Source organism: Oncorhynchus mykiss, chromosome 1, assembly GCF_057628025.1.
Source record: "Oncorhynchus mykiss isolate SJ-2025 chromosome 1, ASM5762802v1, whole genome shotgun sequence".
In the NCBI taxonomy this organism is placed as follows: domain Eukaryota; kingdom Metazoa; phylum Chordata; class Actinopteri; order Salmoniformes; family Salmonidae; genus Oncorhynchus; species Oncorhynchus mykiss.
The window spans coordinates 50,779,460-50,803,393 of record NC_143022.1 but is presented as its reverse complement, the minus strand read 5'-3'; the positions used below and the strand labels follow the sequence as shown (position 1 = coordinate 50,803,393).

The window sequence follows — 23,934 nt, the reverse complement described above, 5'->3', positions numbered from 1 at the left end:
AGAAAGGGGGTTCAGTCAGTTCTAGCCATCAAAGTGGATGAGAAAATATACTTGACTCGAGTATGCATGATGTGCTGTGTCTGACTGGCTGTGAAGAAAGTAATAGAAGTGCCAGATTCCCTTTTTTAGCAGTTCCTCCTCCCTCCCTTACTGTGACTCATGGGCGAGAAAGAAAGAACCTCTTTGTGAAGATGACACATGAGCACCAACGTGTAAAGTTCATATGAACATGTCAAAGAGTCAATATTGTTTTGAAATTATAGTATACTGTGAATTCGGAAAGGATTCAGACCACCTGACTTTTTCCAAATGTTGAGTCGTTACAGCCTTATTGTAAAATGGATTAAATAAATAAAAACAATCCTCATCAATCTACACACAATACCCCATAATGGCAAAGCAAAAACAGATTTTTTTGAAATTTTTGCAAATGTATTAAATAAATTAAAACAGTATTCAGACCCTTTGCTATGAGACTCAATTGCATCCAAAACTCAGGTGCATCCTGTTTCCATTGATCTTGGTTGGAAAGGCATATATAAAATCCCACAGTTGACCGTGCATGTCAGAGAAAAAAAAACAAGCCATGAGGTCGAAGGAGCTCCAAGACAGGATTGTGTCGAGGCACAGATCTGGGGAAGGGTACCAAAAAATGTCTGCAGCATTGAAGGTCCCCAAGAACACAGTGGCCTCCATCATTCTTAAATGGAAGAAGTTTGGAACCACCAAGACTTTTCCTAGAGCTGGTTGCCCGGCCAAACTGAGCAATCGGGGGAGAAGGACATTGATCAGAGAGGTGACCAAGAACACGATGATCACTCTGACAGAGCTCTAGAGTTCCCAGACATTGTGGCCAGACATTAATCAATCAATCAATTAATCAATCAAATGTATGTATGAAGCCCTTTTTACATCAGTAGATGTCACTAAGTGCTATACAGAAATCCAGCCTAAAACACCAAACGGCAAGCAAAGCAGATGTAGAAGCACGGTGGCTAGGAAAAACTCCCTAGAAAGGCAGGAACCTGGGAAGAAACCTAGAGAGGTACCAGGCTCTGAGGGGTCCTTCTGGCTGTGCCAGGTGGAGATTATAAGAGTACATGGCCATTAAGGCGAGATTGTTCTTCAAGATGTTCAAACGTTCATAGATGACCAGCAGGGGCAAATAATAATCACAGTGGTTGTAGAGGGTGCAACAGGTCAGTACCTCAGGAGTAAATGTTAGTTGGCTTTTCATAGCTGATCATTCAAACGTCGAGACAGCAGGTGCGGTAGAAAGAGAGAGAGAGTGAGTCAAACAGCAGGTCCGGGACAAGGTAGCACGTCCGGTAACAAGGTCAGGGTTACCTAGCCGCAGGCAGAACAGTTGAAACTGGAGCAGCAGCACGACCAGATGGACTGGGGACAGCCAGAAGTCATCAGGCCAGGTAGTCCTGTGGCATGATCCTAGGGCTCCGGTCCTCCGGTAGGGGAGAGGGAGAATTAGTGAGCATACTTAAATTCACACAGGACACCAAATCAAATCAAATGTATTTATATAGCCCTTCGTACATCAGCTGATATCTCAAAGTGCTGTACAGAAACCCAGCCTAAAACCCCAAACAGCAAGCAATGCAGGTGTAGAAGCACGGTGGCTAGGAAAAACTCCCTAGAAAGGCCAAAACCTAGGAAGAAACCTAGAGATGAACCAGGCTATGTGGGGTGGCCAGTCCTCTTCTGGCTGTGCCGGGTGGAGATTATAACAGAACATGGTCAAGATGTTCAAATGTTCATAAATGACCGGCATGGTCAAATAATAATAAGGCAGAACAGTTGAAACTGGAGCAGCAGCACAGTCAGGTGGACTGGGGACAGCAAGGAGTCATCATGTCAGGTATTCCTGGGGCATGGTCCTAGGGCTCAGGTCCTCCGAGAGAGAGAAAGAAAGAGAGAATTAGAGAGAGCATATGTGGGATGGCCAGTCCTCTTCTGGCTGTGCCGGGTGGAGATTATAACAGAACATGGCCAAGATGTTCAAATGTTGCTGGGGACAGCAAGGAGTCATCATGTCAGGTAGTCCTGGGGCATGGTCCTAGGGCTCAGGTCCTCCGAGAGAGAGAAAGAGAGAAGGAGAGAATTAGAGAACGCACACTTAGATTCACACAGGACACCGAATAGGACAGGAGAAGCACTCCAGATATAACAAACTGACCCTAGCCCCCCGAGACACAAACTACTGCAGCATAAATACTGGAGGCTGAGACAGGAGGGGTCAGGAGACACTGTGGCCCCATCCGAGGACACCCCCGGACAGGGCCAAACAGGAAGGATATAACCCCACCCACTTTGCCAAAGCACAGCCCCCACACCACTAGAGGGATATCTTCAACCACCAACTTACCATCCTGAGACAAGGCTGAGTATAGCCCACAAAGACCTCCGCCACGGCACAACCCAAGGGGGGGGGCGCCAACCCAGACAGGATGACCACATCAGTGAATCAACCCACTCAGGTGACGCACCCCCTCCAGGGACGGCATGAGAGAGCCCCAGTAAGCCAGTGAGTTTGCGTCTCTGACATGGGTAGGCAGACCGTTCCATAAAAATGGAGCTCTATAGGAGAAAGCCCTACCTCCAGCTGTTTGCTTAGAAATTCTAGGGACAATTAGGAGGCCTGCGTCTTGTGACCGTAGCGTACGTGTAGGTATGTACGGCAGGACCAAATCAGAGAGATAGGTAGGAGCAAGCCCATGTAATGCTTTGTAGGTTAGCAGTAAAACTTTGAAATCAGCCCTTGCTTTGACAGGAGGCCAGTGTAGAGAGGCTAGCACTGGAGTAATATGATCAAATTTTTTGGTTCTAGTCAGGATTCTAGCAGCCGTATTTAGCACTAACTGAAGTTTATTTAGTGATTTATCCGGGTAGCCGGAAAGTAGAGCATTGCAGTAGTCTAACCTAGAAGTAACAAAAGCATGGATTAATTTATCTGCATCATTTTTGGACAGAAAGTTTCTGATTTTTGCAATGTTACGTAGATGGAAAAAAGCTGTCCTTGAAATGGTCTTGATATGTTCTTCAAAAGAGAGATCAGGGTCCAGAGTAACGCCGAGGTCCTTCACAGTTTTATTTGAGACGACTGTACAACCATTAAGATTAATTGTCAGATTCAACAGAAGATCTCTTTGTTTCTTGGGACCTAGAACAAGCATCTCTGTTTTGTCCGAGTTTAAAAGTAGAAAGTTTGCAGCCATCCACTTCCTTATGTCTGAAACACATTCTTCTAGCAAGGGCAATTTTGGGGCTTCACCATGTTTCATTGAAATGTACAGCTGTGTGTCATCTGCATAGCAGTGAAAGTTAACATTATGTTTTCGAATAACATCCCCAAGAGGTAAAATATATAGTGAAAACAATAGTGGTCCTAAAACCGAACCTTGAGGAACACCGAAATTTACAGTTGATTTGTCAGAGGACAAACCATTCACAGAGACAAACTGATATCAGTTTGTCTCTGTGAATGGTTTGTCCTCTGACAAATCAACTGTAAATTTTGGTGTTTTAAAGATCTAAACCAGGCCAGAACTTGTCTGTGTAGACCAATTTGGGTTTCCAATCTCTCCAAAAGAATGTGGTGATCGATGGTATCAAAAGCAGCACTAAGGTCTAGGAGCACGAGGACAGATGCAAAGCCTCGGTCCGATGCCATTAAAATGTAATTTACCACCTTCACAAGTGCCGTCTCAGTGCTATGATGGGGTCTAAAACCAGACTGAAGCATTTCGTATACATTGTTTGTCTTCAGGAAGGCAGTGAGTTGTTGCGCAACAGCCTTTTCTAAAATTTTTAGAGGAATGGAAGATTCGATATAGGCCGATAGTTTTTTATATTTTCTGGGTCAAGGTTTGGCTTTTTCAAGAGAGGCTTTATTACTGCGACTTTTAGTGAGTTTGGTACACATCCGGTGGATAGAGAGCCGTTTATTATGTTCAACATAGGAGGGCCAAGCACAGGAAGCAGCTCTTTCAGTAGTTTAGTTGGAATAGGGTCCAGTATGCAGCTTGAAGGTTTAGAGGCCATGATTATTTTTATCATTGTGTCAAGAGATATAGTACTAAAACACTTGAGCGTCTCTCTTGATCCTAGGTCCTGGCAGAGTTGTGCAGACTCAGGACAACTGAGCTTTGAAGGAATACGCAGATTTAAGGAGGAGTCCGTAATTTGCTTTCTAATAATCATAATCTTTTCCTCAAAGAAGTTCATGAATTTATCACTGCTAAAGTGAAAGTCATCCTCTCTTGGGGAATGCTGCTTTTTAGTTAGCTTTGCGACAGTATCAAAAAGGAATTTCGGATTGTTCTTATTTTCCTCAATTAAGTTAGAAAAATAGGATGATCGAGCAGCAGTAAGGGCTCTTCGGTACTGAACAGTACTGTCTTTCCAAGCTAGACTTCCAGTTTGGTGTACCAGGGAGCTAGTTTCTTATGAGAAATATTTTTAGTTTTTAGGGGTGCAACTGCATCTAGGGTATTGCGCAAGGTTAAATTGAGTTCCTCAGTTATGTGGTTAACTGATTTTTGTCCTCTGGCGTCCTTGGGTAGACAGAGGGAATCTGGAAGGACATCAAGGAATCTTTGTGTTGTCTGTGAATTTATAGCACGACTTTTGATGATCCTTGGTTGGGGTCTGAGCAGATTATTTGTTGCAATTGCAAACGTAATAAAATGGTGGTCCGATAGTCCAGGATTATGAGGAAAAACATTAAGATCCACAACATTTATTCCATGGGACAAAACTAGGTCCAGCGTATGACTGTGACAGTGAGTGGGTCCAGAGACATGTTGGACAAAACCCACTGAGTCGATGATGGCTCCGAAAGCCTTTTGGAGTGGGTCTGTGGACTTTTGAAGTAAGGGATCTAACATTAAGTAGCCCTATTTTGAGATGTGAGGTATCATGATCTCTTTCAATAATGACAGGAATGGAGGTGGTCTTTATCCTAGTGAGATTGCTAAGGCGAACACCGCCATGTTTAGTTTTGCCCAACCTAGGTCGAGGCACAGACACGGTCTCAATGGTGATAGCTGAGCTGACTACACTGACTGTGCTAGTGGCAGACTCCACTATGCTGGTAGGCTGGCTAACAGCCTGCTGCCTGGCCTGCACCCTATTTCATTGTGGAGCTAGAAGAGTTAGAGCCCTGTCTATGTTGGTTGATAAAATGAGAGCACCCCTCCAGCTAGGATGGAGTCCGTCACTCCTCAGCAGGTCAGGCTTGGTCCTGTTTGTGGGTGAGTCCCAGAAAGAGGGCCAATTATCTACAAATTCTATCTTTTGGGAGGGGCAGAAAACAGTTTTCAACCAGCGATTGAGTTGTGAGACTCTGCTGTAGAGCTCATCACTCCCCCTAACTGGGAGGGGGCCAGAGACAATTACTCGATGCCGACACATCTTTCTAGCTGATTTACACGCAGAAGCTATGTTGCGCTTGGTGATCTCTGACTGTTTCATCCTAACATCGTTGGTGCCGACGTGGATAACAATATCTCTATACTCTCTACACTCGCCAGTTTTAGCTTTAGCCAGCACCATCTTCAGATTAGCCTTAACGTCGGTAGCCCTGCCCCCCGGTAAACAGTGTATGATCGCTGGATGATTCGTTTTAAGTCTAATACTGCGGGTAATGGAGTCGCCAATGACTAGAGTTTTCAATTTGTCAGAGCTAATGGTGGGAAGCTTCGGCGTCTCAGACCCCGTAACGGGAGGAGTAGAGACCAGAGAAGACTCGGCCTCTGACTCCGACCCGCTGCTTAATGGGGAAAACCGGTTGAAAGTTTCTGTCGGCTGAATGAGCGACACCGGTTGAGCGTTCCTACAGCATTTCCTTCCAGAAACCGTGAGAAAGTTGTCCGGCTGCTGGGACTGTGCCAGGGGATTTATACTACTATCTGTACTTACTGGTGGCACAGACGCTGTTTCATCCTTTCCTACACTGAAATTACCCTTGCCTAACGATTGCGTCTGAAGCTGGGCTTGTAGCACAGCTATCCTCGCCGTAAGGCGAGTACAGCGACTGCAATTAGAAGGCATCATGTTAATGTTACTACTTAGCTTCGGCTGTTGGAGGTCCTGACGAATCGTGTCCAGATAAAAGCATCCGGAGTGAAAAAGTTGAGGAGGAAAAAACAAAAATATAAACGGTAATTAAAAAGTAAAAACCGTAAATTTGTCAGGTAGCAAAACAGGTTGGCAACAAAACGCACAGCAAATCGAAAACAAGTCTGCAAGTTGTGACCGGAAATGACGTCTCCAAATAAGATTGGAGAATCACACCAGATATAACAGACTGACCCTAGCCCACAGGCACATAGACTATTGCAGCATAGATACTGGAGGCTGAGACGGGTGGGGTCTGGGGACACTGTGGCACCGTCCGACGATACCTACGGACAGGGCCAAACAGACAGGATATGACCCCACCCACTTTGCCAAAGCACAGCCCCCACACACTAGAGGGATATCTACAGACCACCAACCTACTACCCTGAGACAAGGCTGAGTTATAGCCCATAAAGATCTCCTCCACCCAAGGGGGTGCAAAACCGGACAGGAAGATGACGTCTGTGACTCAACCCACTCAAGTGACGCACCCCTTCTAGGGACCGCATGGAAGAGCACTAGAATGCCAGTGACTCAGCCCCCGTAATAGGGTTAGAGGCAGATAATCCCAGTGGAGAGAGGGGAGCTGGCCAGGCAGATACAGCAAGGGCAGTTCGTCGCTCCAGTTCGTTGCCGTTCACCTTCGCACCCCTGGGCCAGACTACACTCAGTCATAGGACCTACTCAAGGTCGAGACCGAGTCCGCGTCCCTCACATGGCTAGGCAGATCATTCCATAAAAAAGGAGAAAGCCTTGTCTCTAGCTGTTCTAGGAACAATAAGGGGGCCTGCATCTTATGACCGTAGACCGCATGACCCTAGACTGTAGTACGTGTAGGTATGTATGGCAGGACCAAATCAGAAAGATGGTTAGGAGCAAGCCCATGTAAATCTTTGTAGGTTAGCAGTAAAACCTTGAAATCAGCCCTAGCCTTAACAGGAAGCCAATGTAGAGAGGCTAGCACTGGAGTAATATGATAAAAATATTTGGTTTTAATGAGGATTCTGGCAGCCGTGTTTAGCACTAACTGAAGTTTATTTAGTTCTTTATCCGGGCAGCCGGGGAGTAGGGTATTGCAGTTGTCTACTCTAGAAGTGTCAAAAGCATGGATTAGCTTCTCTGCATTTTTGGACAAACCTTTTCAGATTTTTGCGATGTTACAAAGATGGGAAAAAAGCTGTCCTTGAAATATTCTTTATATGTTCGTCAAAAGAGAGATCGGGGTCCAGAGTAACACCGAGGTCCTTCAGTTTTATTTGAGACGACTGTACAACCATCAAGATTAATTGTTAGATCCAACAGCAGATCTTTGTTTCTTGGGATCTAGAACTAGCATCTCTGTTTTGTCCGAGTTTAAAAGAAGAACATTTGCCGCCATCCACTTTCTTATTTCTGAAACACAGGCTTCCAGGGTAGGCAATTTTGGGGCTTCACAATGTTATATGGAAATGTGTTGTCCGCATAGCAGTGAAAGTGTACATTGTGTTTCCAAATGACATCATCAAGATGTAGAATATATTGTGAAAACAATAGTGGTCCTAAAACGGAATCTTGAGGAATACAAACTTACAATTGATTTGTCAGAGGACAAACCTTCCACAGAGACGAACTGACGTCTTTCTGACAGATAAGATCTAAACCAGGCAAGAACTTGTCAGTGTAGACCAAGTAGGGTTTCTAATCTCTCCAAAAGAATGTGGTGATTGATGGTGTCAATAGCAGCACTAAGGTCTAGGAGCACTAGGACAGATGCAGAGCCGTGGTCTGATGACATGAAAAGGTAATTTATTACCTTCACGAGTGCAGTCTCAGTGCTATGATGGGGTCTAAAACCAGACTGAAGCATTTCGTATACATTGTTTGTCTTCAGGAAGGCAGTGAGTTGCTGCGCAACAACTTTTAAAAATGTTTTTGAGAGGAATGGGAAATTCGATATAGGCCTTTATTACTCCCACTTTTAGTGAGTTTGGTACACATCCGGAGGATGGGGAGCCATTTATAATGTTTTACATAGGATGGCCAAGCAGACAGAATCCACTCCTCAGTAAAACACACATGACCGCGGCACGGACTGGGAGACTAGTCAGGATCGAGGAAAAGATGAACGGAACAAAGTACAGAGATTTTTTTTGTGATTTTTACCCCATTTTCTCCCCAATTTTGTGGTATCCAATTGTCTCATCGCTGCAACTCCCGTACAAACTCGGGAGGGGCGAAGTTCGAGAGCCGCGCGTCCTCCGAAACACAACCCAACGAAGCCACACTGCTTCTTGACACAATGCCCACTTAACCTGGAAGCCAGCCTCACCAATGTGTCGGAGGAAACACTGTGCACCTCGCGACCGTGTCAGCGTGCACTGCACCCGGTCCACTGCATGAGTCGCTAGTGCTCGATGGGGCAAGGACATCCCTGGCGTCCAACTCCTCCCCTAACCTGGATGACGCTGGGCCAATTGTGCGCTGCCCCATGGGTCTCACGGTCGCGGCTGTCTGCGTCACTCGGGAGCCTAGACTCGAACCCAGAATCTCTAGTGGCACAGCTAGCACTGCAATGCAGTGCCTCAGACCACTGCATTTGAGATTATGGGGTATTGTGTGTAGATTAATGATTAAAAAAAAATGTAATGCATTTTTAGAATAAGGCTGTAATGTACCAATGTGTAAAAGGTCAAGGGGTCTGAATACTTTCCAAAGGCACTGTAAATCCACTTCACTTACTGTATGTAGTTCATTAACCAATATATATATATATATATATATATATATATATAAAAAAACGGAGGGAGATTTTTACCAAAATTCAATTAGCAAGCTTTGCATCGGCACAGTTCTTCCAGTAAATGTGTTTTTGTGAAATGTTCAGTGTACATTTTTTTTACTGAATCCTTGTGCATAGGGTTGCAAGGTTTGTCAACCTTTTAAAATCAATGGTATTTGTTTGGTAACAGTGAAAATTCATTTATCATGGAATTGCACAGAGGTGAGCGAACAGCCCTATGGGTTGGTAATGGGGGTCATGGAATGGTCATGCATCTAGTCTGTGTCCCAAATGGCACCCTGCTTCGGCAATTTTGTTCCAACATTGCAGAACTCCGATTGCCATGGACCCTAACAACTGGTGTAGAGTCCATGCTCAAATCTGCTCATAGGGCTACACATGTTTTTTTTTCGAGCATCTTATAGCCCAGAGCATTGGCTCTATGTAGGCCTACCTTAAGATTCCATGAGCTCGCCTAGCCTGGCGACTTCAGTTGCAGTGTCAGCTTGGTGGAAATACCAATGTCCCTTGTGTTTGTGAGAGGGACCTGTGCTAAACTGACCTTCAGATGTCTCTCTCTCTATATATATATATATATATATATATACACACACACACACACACACACACACACACACACACACACACACACACACACACACACACAGAGCGTAGCTAGATCCAACTGGAATGGGGGCCTTAATTTAGAACTTGTGTGCAGTCAGTAACATGAGCACAGAAAACAATGTTTGCCATTCCATTGACAGGCCAGGCTGCCCTACCCTACCAATCGCTCTAGTTCGCTTCAACATTTCTGCTTTCAATAGCCACCAATCTGAAAATGTCAACCTTGGATTTTGTTTTGGGGACTCTTGCCCCCCCCTGTCTTGGGAGAAAGTCTGAGCCAGGGAAACACTACAGAACCTCACCAGGCAGCTGTCCCTCAATGCTCCTAACACTGAGCTGTCCTCTAGTCACCAGAGCTGTCTGGAAAGGAGGGGTCTGGCCAAGTAAGCTAAGTGTCAAGAGTGGGCTAGAAATCAGCACAAGTGCACTCTACAGGTGCTGCTAGCCAGTATATGTCAGGGTCAGTGTTTTTTCCTGATCCAAAAGGGGCTTAGGTGGTGGAGAGTTCAGCTGCACCCCATCATGGCGATGTAGAGAAACTTTTGCATTTTAAAGCAAATTTCCTGCAATTCTGCACATTTTTCCATGGAGCTAATAATGATTTTGACCATTTTAAAGCTTATTTCCTGCAATTGTACATATTTTGCCATGAAGCTGAGAAATTATTTTGTCATTTTAAACCTAATTCCCTGCAATTCTATGCATTTTGCCATGGCTAAAACTGTTCTGCTAAAACTGCTCAAACATAATAACAAAATCAATACTGCTAATTTCATTGTTTTTGGAATTTTCTATTCTCCCTGACGGTTTAGCTTTTATTTTGGTCATTGTTAGTTCTCAAAGATTATATTATTAAAAAATATATATGCCCAATAATCTTTTCTACATACTTAATCTGGTTTTAGTCGTTTAAGTTTACACTGAAAGCGTTTTTCCATCTCGAAAATGTATTTAATCTTTAAAAAAAAAATTTTTTTACACTGTTTGACCCACCCAAGGATTTCAATGGCAGAAATATCCCCGAGGGTACTAGGGGCGGGCATTGAATCCCAAGGAAGTAGGATTAAGACAATTAGGTTAGTGTAGGACTATAACATGATCAAGTGTGTTAGATTAGAAGAAGCCTTTTGGGAGGAATGACCACTCTGCTCATTCAATGAGCAATCTGATCCTAGCCTGCTAAACATCCCTGTCACTCCAGGTGCACTCAATTATAGGGTTTCCCACTTTCCATAGCAGGACAGTTTGGTTAATGGCCAGGCCGGAGATTTGAATAGTGTTTAGATTTTCAGTATTTGAAGTTGGAATTCATGCAAATGGTACAAAGGGAGTTATGAACGATGTCGGCGCATATGATACTACAACCATACTGAAGCTGGAGTGAAAAACATTGGGTTTCAGGCCTGTAGACTCAGATTCACAGCTGGTGAATAAGGCCTAGCCTAGCTACCAAGCTTCCTCTAGTGATTATGTAAGTAGGCCTATCACCATTGTTCCCTCTATATCAGCCCGCTCAGAGAACCACAAGTTTGAACTTCACTCAACGTTCTAGAGTTTTCCCCTTTTTAGTTACCACTATCATCAATGTTTCGCTCTACTGTGTGAACTGTGCTCGAATCAACTCAATATTAGCCTCTTTCAATGTAACATACCAAAACCAACTATGCAAGGACTTAGTATGCACAACTAATTGATCAATATATTTTCTTGTAGGCAGAGTGCATTGGAGTAGGTTCTATTGCATTGACAGGCAAGACTCAGGCCCGTACACTACACAGACCGGTGTGCCATAACCAATCAGAGCTACTAGGCCTATATGCAAATAGACATTGCCATTCAGTGCAGTCAGAAAGTATTCAGACCCCTTGACTTTTTCCACATTTGGTTACCTTACAGCCTTATTCTAAAATGGATTAAATATTATTTTTTTATTCTGCACAAAATACCCCATAATGACAAAGCAAACACAGGTTTTCAGACATTTTTGCAAATGTCTTGGCTGCGTGCTTAGGGTCATTGTCCTGTTGGAAGGTGAACCTTTGTCCCAGTCTGACGTCCTGATCGCTCTGGAGCAGGTTTTCATCAAGGATCTCTGTACTTTGCTCTGTTCATCTTTCCTCGATCCTGACTATTCTCCCAGTCCCTGCCGCTGAAAAACATCCCAACAGCATGATGCTGCCACCACCATGCTTCAGTGTAAGGATGGTGCCAAGTTTCCTCCAGATGTGAATCTTGGCATTCAGGCCAAATAGTTCAATCTTGGTTTCATCAGACCAGAGAATCTTATTTCTCATAGTCTGAGAGTCTTTAAGGTGCCTTTTTGCAAGCTCCAAGCGGGCTGTCGTGCGTTTTACTGAGGAGTGGCTGCCGTCTGAACTCTGGACCTCCTTAAGAGTGACCGTTGGGCTCTTGGTCACCTCCCTGACCAAGGCCCTTCTCCTTTGATTTCTCAGTTTGTCTGGGTGGCCAGCTCTAAGAAGAGTCTTGGTGGTTCCAAATGTCTTCCATTTAATAATGATGCAGGCCACTGTGTTCTTGGTGAACTTCAGTGCTGCACACCTTTTTTGGTGCCCTTCCCCAGATCTGTGCCCCGACACAATCCTGTCTCGGACCTCTACGAACAATTCCTTCAACCTCAAGTCTCATATCAAAGGATCTAAATACTTATGTAAATAAGGTATTTCAGTTTTTTATTTTTAATACATTTGCAAACATTTCTAAAAATATATTTTCACTTTGTCATAATGGGGTATTGTGTGTAGATTGATGAAAATATTTAAAGTGTTTTAATTTATTTAATCCATTTTAGAATAAGGCTGTAATGTAACAAATTATGGAAAAAGTCTAGGGGTCTGAATACTTTCTGAATGCACTGTATATGGACATGTGCCATTCACTTTGAACTAGACTGTGTTTACAGCATGAGCCGTCACAAGTAGATGCGCTTGTTTTGAGATCAAAGCGAGAGCTGCATGTAGCCACCTCGGCACATTTGTTTATATTATTTGCTAGTTAATGAGTTTATTAGCCCATTTATAGCTGATTTATAGTCTTCAATGGGGTAGTGGTTGCTTCCTACAAGAGCACAAAATGTGTGCATTTCTAGCCATCTTTGAAAAGTGAGTCGGGTGAAGAGCTTTTCTTTGTCTTAAAGGGGCGGTGTTGTATTTTGAGACTTGCTTGAATAAGCTAAGTAGCCAATAGGCAGAAGGTAGCATAATGTGTCTGGTTCTCTGTAATAATGGTATGGGGAATAATTATAAAATGTCATTTCTTGCATCAAACACATTTTCAGTCACCTCCTTGTCTGAAGTACAAATGGATCAATCTGTTAATGTCAAGCCCTGCATGTTGTTTTCAAAAGTCTCATGGAATGTAGGCCTGCATTTAACACCACACATTTGCTGCTACTGTAGGCTGAATGATATAACCGTTATTTCCATGTTAAAATGTTAAGGGATGCATTTTTCTCCCTTGTTTGTTATGGTAGGCCTTGCAGGCCTACATTATGAGGAAATATCCACAATAACCTATTTAGCCACTGTTACTTGAAGTATGCACAGCCTCAGTGTTCACAGTTAACTCTCGCTGGAATTTGCACAGAAATGTCACAATGTTTATGCTGGGCTCAGCAGACCTAATATTTGCCCAGTGCCCCCAAAAAATGTATTAGTATGTATGTAGGCAATTTTTTCCCCATCCATAGGTTTTGTTCAGGAGATATTTGAGCATTCATTCTCCTTGTATTTAGCCATTGAGTCTATTTGGCATTCCATGCAGCCATGTTTATATAATTATATCCCCCATCTGGTTGGAGTGCTTGGCATTCCTCAGGGCTATATGCAGTCTCCCTTGCACTCGCTGTCTCTGGAATGGAATCAGTGTTTGGTGCCAGGCAGAGTGTGTCTGTATCTACCTTACTAATGGTTCTGACAGACAGGTGAAATCGAGTCAATCAACATTTTGTTTGTACTAGAATTGAGTCCCACACTTCATTATAACCTTTTATTTAACTAGGCTAGTCGGTTAATTAAGAACAAATTCTTCTTTACAATGACGGCCTACCACGGCCAAACCCTGGCCAGTTGTACACGGCCCTATGGGACTCCCAATCACAGCCGGATGTGATGCAACCTGGATTCAAACCGGGGACTGCAGTGATGCCTCTTGCACTGAGATGCAGTGCTTTAGAGCACTGCGCATTGCCTCATAAAGCTAGTAAGGCACAGCTTTCAAAATTACTCACTCATTAATTAACTTACTTTATGCCCCAGTCTCCAGCTTTCATGTAGGCTTCTTATTCAGAGGATAGTTCCTCAAACATTTCAGATGTTCTAACTTGTAAGCTTTATCTCAATAGTTATGCTTCCTTTCCTCATCAACTTCTCCCTCATGACCACAGCCTCCGAGGACTTGATGAACAAAACAATGCAATGGAAACTATCAAGTCCTCTTACCTACCAAGGTTCTTGAAGGAGAGGAGACAACCAAGGTTGAGACACAGCCTCAGAGTGGAAAAGCGCCACTAAATACCTGCAACAAGTCAGATAAGACTCCCTTCAGAGGAAATTAAGCTGCCATTCTCTCTGTGGCCAGTAGGTGTCACTAGCGTCAGAGCCTAAGCAGTGCTGACCCAGTTATGTGAATGCTCTTGCTGCATTTGAATGGTGACCCAATGTAGGTAATCAAAGCGTCGCTGAACTTCCTTTGTGGGCGCCTCATTCTTCTGCTCATGCCTGAATGGAAAATTAAAGAAAGAAAGATGAATAAATGTTCAGATTTGACCACTGGGCACATTAGTTAAGAATTTAAGAAATGACCACAGGTACACTACAGGGTCAGTCTGTACGCTCTAGGTAGAAAGGACAGTTTGTTATTTATGTGTGACTGATTGGCTGTGTGTATTGTCTCCAATTTCACAGTTTATGGTGGTTTGGTTTTGTGATCAGAGCCTGGAAAAGTGGGTGGGTCCATTCCTTTAGTAGCCGAGTGAAGTCACTTCTTAGTTGTCGCCTCTTCTCAAGTCCTACCATGTCTTTGATCAGGTTTTTTGGGACAACTGCCCAAACCATAGCCAATAAAACCAGTAGATGGTGATAGTGATGACGTCATCCACAAGTATTTTGAATTTGAAGATTGCCATAATGCTGAATAGCACCAAATTTGCTATGGATCATGGGGAAAGTGGCTGTAACTAGCAAAGGATCATGGTTGATGTAGTCGTTTTCATCCTGTCTGAGAGTCAACCGGAGCTGCCTCATAGCCTGCCGGCCCGTGATTGGTCTGTCAGCATGTGATCATGTGTGACGACAAATGTAGTAGTCAGATTAAAACTGATACAATCAAATATCTTGATTTGTAGCAAACTTTTAAATAATTCACTGTGGGGATCAAACAAATTTTAGTGCCAAAACGGCCACTAGTTCTTTTGCCAATCGTACTTTACATAGACTTTCTAGTGCAGACCAGGGCTTTTGGCACCGCTAGGTTGCTACGCAGTAGCCTCCCAGCAAAGCTTGTGACTTCATGCTCCAGACCGGCCACTGGGAAACAGGTGAAGCATATTCCAGGACAGGTCTGATGAATGTCACATATACACTCAGTTTATTAGGTACACCCATCTAGTACCGGTCGGACCCCCCTTTGCCTCCAGAACAGCCTGCTCAATTGGTATCAAGGGAGCTAATGTGTGCCAGGGAAACATACACCACCAGCCTGTACCAGGCAGGATGGGTCCATGGACTCATGCTGTGAACTACAAATCCTGACTCTGCCATTAGTATGACTCAACAGAAACGGGATTAAATGGACCAGGCAATGTTTTTCCAGACCTCAATTGTCCAGTGCTGGTGAGCTCATGCCTACTGGAGCCACTTCTTGTTTTTAGCTCATAGGAGTGGAACCCGGTGTGGTCGTCTGCTGCAATAGCACATCTCTGACAAGGATTGACAAGATGTGCGTTCCAAGATGCCGGTCTGCACACCAGTGTTGTATTGCGGTGTTATTTGTCTGTTTGTTGCCCGGCTTGTGGGATTCTTGACGTTTTTTGTTTCACTCCATTCTCGGTAAACTATAGACACTGTCGTGTGTGAAAGCCCAGGAAGGTGGCAGTTTCTGAGATTCTGGATCTGCGCGCCTGGCATCGACGATCATATGACGCTCAGTCGCTTAGGTCACTTGTTTTGCCCATTCTAACAGTCAATCGAACAGTAAGTGAATGCCCCAATGCCTGACTCACTGACTGTAGGAGCAATCCGTTTTTGTGAACTGGATGATGTATCTAGTAAACTGTCCAGTAAGTGTATTTGGCTTAGAACATCTGAAGAAATACATGCGCGCTTGGCTACGCTCAGGTAATGGATTGTTGGTTGGGCTCTCTTTAGCATGTATCAGAAGTGGGCATCCCATGAGAGGTCCGAAGAGAGCTGCACCCTGATTACCTGGGAGGTAATGAAGGTGGCGTTGACATTGAATTTGGAGTGAGCGTCGACAGCGTTTTTGTCAGCTTTGTACTATGTGCAGCAAGACTGTCAGTGGATCTGCTCTTCATGAAACAATGCTGCAGACTCCGTTTCCTATAGTATTAGGTCCTTCATCATTCTTTCATAGACTGTCACTGCACACAGTCAGGGTATATGCAACAGTTCAGGCCGTCTGGCTCGTTGCGAACTAATTTGCCAGAATTTTACGTAATTATGACATAACATTGAAGGTTGTGCAATGTAACAGCAATATTTAGACTTCTGGATGCCACCCGTTAGATAAAATACGGAACGGTAGTTTCCGGATTTGACCATATTAATGAACTAAGGCTCGTATTTCTGTGTGTTATTATAATTAAGTCTATGATTTGATAGAGCAGTCTGACTGAGCGGTGGTAGGCAGCAGCAGGCTCGTAATCATTCATTCAAACAGCACTTTACTGCGTTTGCCAGCAGCTCTTTGCTATGCTTCAAGCATTGCGCTGTTTATGACTTCAAGCCTATCAACTCCCGAGATTAGGCTGGCAATACTAAAGTGCCTATTATAACATCCAATAGTCAATGGTATATGAAATACAAATGGTATAGAGAGAAATAGTCCTATAATAACTACGACCTAAAACTTCTTACCTGGGAATATTGAAGACTCATGTTAAAAGGAACCACCAGCTTTCATATGTTCTCATGTTCTGAGCAAGGAACTTGAAAGGTTAGCTTTTTTACATGGCACATATTGCACTTTTACTTTCTTCTCCAACACTTTGTTTTTGCATTATTTAAACCAAATTGAACATGTTTCATTATTTATTTGAGACTAAATTGATTTTATTGATGTGTTATATTAAGTTAAAATAAGTGTTCATTCAGTATTGTTGTAATTGTCATTATCACAAATTTATATATAAATATATATAAATCGGCCGATTTTAATCGGTATCGGCTTTTTTGGTCCTCCAATAATCGGTATCGGCGTTGAAAATCATAATTGGTCGACCTCTAGTTAAGAACAAATTCTTATTTACAACGATGGCCTACCAAAAGGCCTCCTGTAGGGACGGGGGCTGGGATTAAAAATAAATTAAATAAAAATATAGGTCGTGATGTGTTTTTTGTCAAGAGAGACAACACTACATAAAGAGAGCCCTAAGACAACAACATAACATGGCATTGCCTCTTAGATTGAAACACACAGCATTTCTCCAATGGTCAACAGTAGGGATTCTTTAATTAAGTGTTGTTGTTCAATGATAGACGACTTGTTTTCATGCACATTTTTTCACTTGACCCTGCACCAAGTATTATAACGTAAAATTGCACAACTAAGATCTCTTCAAAAAAGTAAATGTAATGACAGATTTCTTGAGTTACATTAATTCTGACTTTTGAGGAAGTGTATACTGGCTATGGGATCTCAAGATTGACAAACATTACAATTGCCGCATTTTCTCATTTTGCATGCTTAGGTCTTTTTAAGGGAGTATGTGAGCACATTTGTTCGAATAGCATAGCGGAGAAAATCTAGGCGTCAGCCGAACCAAAGCATGCGGAAGCCTTTACAGGCCTGTGATGTTAGTGATGGAGTCAAGTTGATTGGAGTCTCTAGTTGGTTTTGACACCACTTGTTTTAGTCCAAACTGAGTGCACAAATGAAATAAAATTGTATTTGTCACATGTGCCTAATACAACAGGTGTAGTAGACCTTACCGTGAAATGCTTACCTACAAGCCCTTAACCAACAATGCAGTTAATAAAATAGTTACAAAAATATTTACTAAATAATAAAAAAAAATAATAATAAAATAAATCTTTATAAAAAACAACAACACTTTGAATCAAAAAAATAAGTAACACAATAACATAACAATGATGCTATATACAGGGGGTACCGATACCGAGTCAATGTTAGAGGGTACAAGTTAGTTGAGGTAATTTGTACATGTAGGTATGGGTAAAGTGACTATGCATAGATAATAAACTGCAAGTAGCAGCAGTGTAAAACCAAAGGGTGGGAAAGGGGTTCATGCATATAGTCCGGATGGCCTATGATTTGATTAATTGTTCAGCTGTCTTATGGCTTTGGAGTAGAAGCTGTTAAGGAGCCTTTTGGACCTAGACTTGGTGCTCCGGTACCTCTTGCTGTGCGTTTTACCCGAGAGAACAGTCTATAACTTGGGTGACTGGTGTGGGCCTTCCTCTGACACCGCCTAGTATATAGGTCCTGGATGGCAAGAAGCTTGGCCCCAGTGATGTACTGGACTATATGCACTACCCTCTGTAGTGACCTTACGGTCGGACGCCAAGCAGTTGCTATGCCAGGCGGTGATGCAACCGGTCAGGGTGCTCTCGGTGCAACTGGAAAACTTTTTGAGGATCTGAGGACCCATGCCAAATCTTTTCAGTCTCCTGAAGGGGAATAGGTGTTGTCAGGCCCTCTTTACGACTTTTTTGGTGTGTTTGGACCATGATAGTTTAGTGATGTTGACACCAAAGAACTTGAATCTATCGACCCGCTCCACTACACCGCCGCCAATGTGAATGGAGGTGTGTATGGCCCTCCTTTTCCTGGAGTCCATCTCTTTTTTTTTATTTCTCACATTGAGGGAGAGGTTGTTGTCCTGGCACCACACGGCCAGGTCTCTAACTTCCTCCCTTTTAGGCTTTTCATCGTTGACTGTGTTCAGGCCTACCACCGTTGTTGTCAGCAAACTTAATGATGGTGTTGTAGTCGCGCTTGGCTATGCAGTCGTGGGTGAACGGAATACAGGAGGGGACTAAGCACGCACCCCTGAGGGGACCCCGTGTTGAGGATCAGAGTGGCAGATGTGTTGTTGCCTACCCTTACCACCTGGGGGCAGCCCGTCAGGATGTCCAGGATCCAGTTGCAGAGGGAGGTGTTTAGTCCCTGGGTCCTTAGTACCGCAAAGCTCATCACTAAGCTATGGTGTTGAACGCAAAGCTGTAATCAATGAACAGCATTCACACAGGTTTTCCTTTTGTCCAGGTGGGAAAGGGCAGAGTGGAGTGCGATTTGAGATTGTGTCATCTGTGGATCTGTTGGGGTGGTATGCAAATTGGCGTAGGGCTAGGATTTCCAGGATGATTGTGTTGATGTGAGCCATGACCAGCCTTTCAATGCACTTCATGGCTACCGATGTGAGTGCTACAGAGCGGTAGTCATTTAGGCAGTTTACCTTTGCTTTCCTGGGCACAGGGACTATGGTGGTGTGCTTGAAACATGTCGGTATTACAGACTCGGTCAGGGAGAGGTTGAAATTGTCAGTGAAGACACTTTCCAGTTGGTCCGCGCATGCTCTGAGTACTCGTCCTGGTAATCCGTCTGGCCCTGCGGCCTTGTTAAAGTTGACCTGTTTAAAGGTGTTGCTCACATCGGCTACGGAGAGCGTGATCACACAGTCATCCGGAGTTGCTGGTGCTCTCTTTCTGCTAGGCTCGCGTCACTAGGTAGCTCACAACGGAGTTTCCCTTTGTAGTCCGTAATAGTTTGCAAGCCTTGCCACATCTGACGAGTGTCAGAGCTAGTGTAGTAGGATTCAATCTTAGTCCTGTATTTATGTTTTGTATGTTTGATGGTTTGTCTGAGGGCATAGCGGGATTTCGTGTAAGTGTCCAGATTAGTGTCCCGCTCCTTGAAAGCGGCAGCTCTAGCCTTCAGCTCGGTGCGGATGTTGCCTGTAATCCATGGCTTCGGGTTAGGATATGTACGTAATGTCACTGTGGCAACGACGTTGTCGAAGCACTTATTGATGTGGCCAGTGACTGAAGTGGAATGCTCCTCAATGCCACTGGATCAATTCCAGAACATGTTCCAGTCTGTTCTAGCAAAACCCTCCTCTAGTGTAGCACCCACATCATCTGACCACTTCCGTTTTGAGCGAGTCACTGATACTTCCTGCTTTAGTTTTTGCTTGTAAGCAGGAATCAGGAGCATATAATTATGGTCTGATTTGCCAAATGGGGGGAGAGGGAGAGCTTTGTACTGTTTCCTCTCTGGTTGCACATGTGACATGCTGGTAGAAATGAGGTCAAATGGATTTAAGTTTGCCTGCATTAAAGACCTCGGCCACTAGGAGCGCCACTTCTGGATTAGTATTTTCTTGTTTGTCTTTCTTGGCCTTATACAGCTCGTTGAGTGTGGTCTTATTGCCAGCGTCGGTTTGTGGTGGTAAACAGATGGCTACGAAAAATATAGATAGTGTGGTCTACAGCTTATTGTGAGTTACTCTACCTCAGGCGAGCAATACCTCGAGAATAATATTAGACATTGCGCACCAGCTGTTATTGACAAATAGACACACACCCCTCATCTTACCGGACGTAGCTGTTCTGTCCTGCCGATGCACAGAGAACCCAGACAGCTGTATATTATACATGTAGTTATTCAGACTCGGTGAAACATAAGATATTACCGTTTTTAATGTCCCTTTGGTAGGATGGTCTCGAACGGACCTCATCCAGTTTATTCTCTAGTGATTACACGTTGGCTAATAGAACAGATGGCAGAGGCAGGTTTGCTGATGAATTCTCACAAAGCACCCTGATCTCCGCCCCCTGTATTTCCTGATTTTCTTCATGTGAATGACGGAGATTTGGGCCTTGTCTGTGAGCAACATTATATCCTTCGTGTCAGACTCATTTAAAGAAAAATTCTTCACCCAGTTCGAGGTGAGTAATCGCTCTTCTAATATCCGGAAGCTCTTTTCTGTCATAAGAGACGGTAGCATCAACATTATGTACAAAATTAGTTAAACAATTTGAAAAACACCCAAAATAGCACAATTGGTTAGGAGCCCATAAAACGTTGGCCATCCCCTCTGGCGCCGTTCTCCAATCAAATCAATGGACCATGTTTCAGTGTGCTGGCATCACAATACCTGGAAGACAATATCTGTTTTGAATACTACTGAGATATTCCAGGGCCTGAGAGTCAGATGGGGTCTTTTTTAGAAGATTTGAGGACGTGATAGAGGACAGCAGACACAATGCCGTTAAAGCCGTGTGGTAGGAGAGATGGTCTTAGACAAGTCCACAAACACGCAAAGCTGTCATCCTCAAGATCCAGTAAACGCTTGTGATGGATGCTGTGCATTATGTACATGGCTACATCCCCACCACATGTGGTTACTCTGTTCCTTCTATGCAAACTATAGCCTTGAAGCCTGACTATCGAGTCTGGAACATCTGCCTTTAACCAGGACTCGGTCACAGCTACAAATTCAGTCTCGTTAGCCTGAGTCAGGGTAAAGCTCATCTACCTTGTCTGTTAGGGATTTCGTGTTACACAAGAGAAAGTTGGGACACAGTCTTTGCATCTTTTGATGGGGCATTGTGTGCTCGACACCAGACAGTGCAGGGTAGACTAGATTCAGTCAACAGGGCAATGAGGCTTGTGCTGCTTTACACGCTCACGAGTCGGGACAGGTATTCAAAGCACTGTTTTCTTCCCATCTACAACCCCTTGGTTATCCCAAAACGTCATACCGTGCTAGAGTCCATTTAAGATTCCGAAAGGAGCTGCTGTCAGTTTTTGCATCGCTCAAACTTCAAAATAAAATTTTTATGCAAGTATTCACAGAATTAAGAACTATTATACAACTGGTAGTGCTAGAGTGGCCTCAGACTCAAACTGTTGAAACGCAAGCTGCCAAACAAGGACGCTAAGTTACAATTGTCAAGAGTCAGTGTTGGTCTTACCCAGGACCGGAGGGCAACAAGATGGCTCCCATTCCCAACGCTGTTTGGACAAACAATTACAAGCCTACACAACTAAAACTGTGGCCAAAGTGATGATAGAGATCCTGGATGAAAACTTGCTCAGGACCTCAGACTGGGGCGAAGGTTCAACTTCCGTGGCCCAGCCAAAGCCCGGACTTGAACCTGACTGAACAGCTCTGGAGAGACCTGAAAATAGCAGCATTGTTCTGATCTTGAATATGATTGGTCGCTAGAGAGATTCAGGCGGAGAGGGATGGCTATTTCCGAAGTTGGTATATGGTTTTACAAATAAAATTGGTATTTTATTAGGATCCCCATTTTAGGTGTTGCGAAAGCAGCAGCTACTCTTCCTGGGGTCCACACAAAACATGAAACATGACATAATACAGAACTTTAATAGAGAAGAACAGCTCAAGGACAGAACGACATAAATTTAAAAAACTGCACACACAGCCTATATATCAATACTTACACAAAATATCTAAGTAAAATAGGGGAGAGGCATTGTGCCGTGAGGATTTGCTTTGTCTGTTTTCTGAAACCAGGTTTTCAATCTCATATTGCTCAAATAAACCGAAGGGAGTTCCATGCAATAATGGATCTAAATAATGCTGTACGCTTTCTTGAATTTGTTCTGGACCGGGGGACTGTGAAAAGATCCCTGGTGGCATGTCTGGTTGGGTTTAGTGTGTCTGTCAAAGCTGTGTGTGAGATTACTATGCAAACAATTTAGAATTTTCAACACAATATAATATAATATAATAAGTGATGCAGTCAGACTCTCATTAACTCTCAGCCAAGAGAGACTGGCATGCATAGTATTTATATTAGCCCTCTGATTACAATGAAGAGCAAGATGTGCTACTCTGTTCTGGGCCAGCCGCAGCTTAATCCTCTAAGGTCGATGTCTGCACCCCCACAAATCCAATTAGCATAATACACAAATCCCCATCAAAATCCATCATTTTAAACTAGAGATAGGTTGTTTTGGATGCTTCTCAATTCACCACATCCGCATATGTAACACTTCTGCATCTGCGCAGAAAGGTGACCGAGCTAGAGCGGTGTTTGTCAGACCATGAGACAAACAGTTTTCTCACAAAATCATATCTAGCGTCCAAACGGTTTTTCCTACAAACTCTTATAGAAAGATAAGACTCTCACTAACACGATGGTGTTCTCCGTTTTGCACTACGACCAACACAAGCGTCTTGCGACTCGTCTGAAGTCTGGACAGCCGATCTGCCAACGTTTGTCTATAGCGTCCGAACAGTTTGGGCTACACGCTAATATGACCCCTCTGTGTAAATGTTGGTTGTTTTGTCATTTGTTTTGCTCTAGGATGCCCACAGGCCTCTCAAGACTCGTCTGAAGTCCCCCAGTACCTGTTGAAAACATTTATGGAAGTATATATGGAGACATTTTTGTCACTAAACAAAGGGGTTAAATACATGTCAAAATAAATAACTAATATTTCCAGGTATTTCTTATCTGTCAGATATAGGGCAGACACTTAAGTGAGAATGCCCTCGAAGCCGGTGTTTGGAGGATATATTGGCGCAGGTGTTGTTAATATATCCGTTTCAATATTTCCTCCAAACACTGGCTTTGAAGGCATTATCACTTATATACAACGGTTTACAAATATATTCAAATAATGATTTGACATATTTTCATTAAAAACATTGTGATGAATTTGTTCATACTATTTCATCCTTTCACAAGATATAGTCCCAATACAAATCTAGGGTTGCTACCCAAGCCGGCTGGTCATTCGTTCTATCGGTTCGGTTGCTAGAGACGCGACCCAGTCTTTCGTTCTAAATGTTCCATTGCCATACTGGCTGGCAACGTTTTTATACCTTGCTTGCTAGCCAACTATGGCTAACTTAGTCATGTCAAAAAGTGCAGCCAGGGGGGGGCACTAACTGTTGTTCCATTTAGAGAATCTGTTATTTTATGCGTTTGTATGGGCTAATAAGAGTAAGGCCAAATAAATATTTTCATCAACAACAAAATATTGTTTTTTATACTTCAATCAAATAGCAAAGTGGTTGTTGGTATGGCCTTCTTAAAACAATTCCATACAGCTTAGTAGAAACCCCTTCCCCGGCTTAGACAGGGCTTAGATTGTTTAGTAACAAAAATAAAGGTTAAATACATGTCAAAATATATATTTCCTGATCTTTCCTATATCCC

General features: G+C 43.5%; 1 protein-coding gene across 26 annotated transcripts in view; it reads left to right on the top strand.

Annotated features, from left to right (window-relative positions):
- LOC110524343 (suppressor of tumorigenicity 7 protein homolog) overlaps window positions 1–23,934 on the top strand; it is an 81,778-nt gene that overhangs the window by 10,487 nt on the left and 47,357 nt on the right. The gene's annotated exons all lie outside the window — the stretch shown is intronic.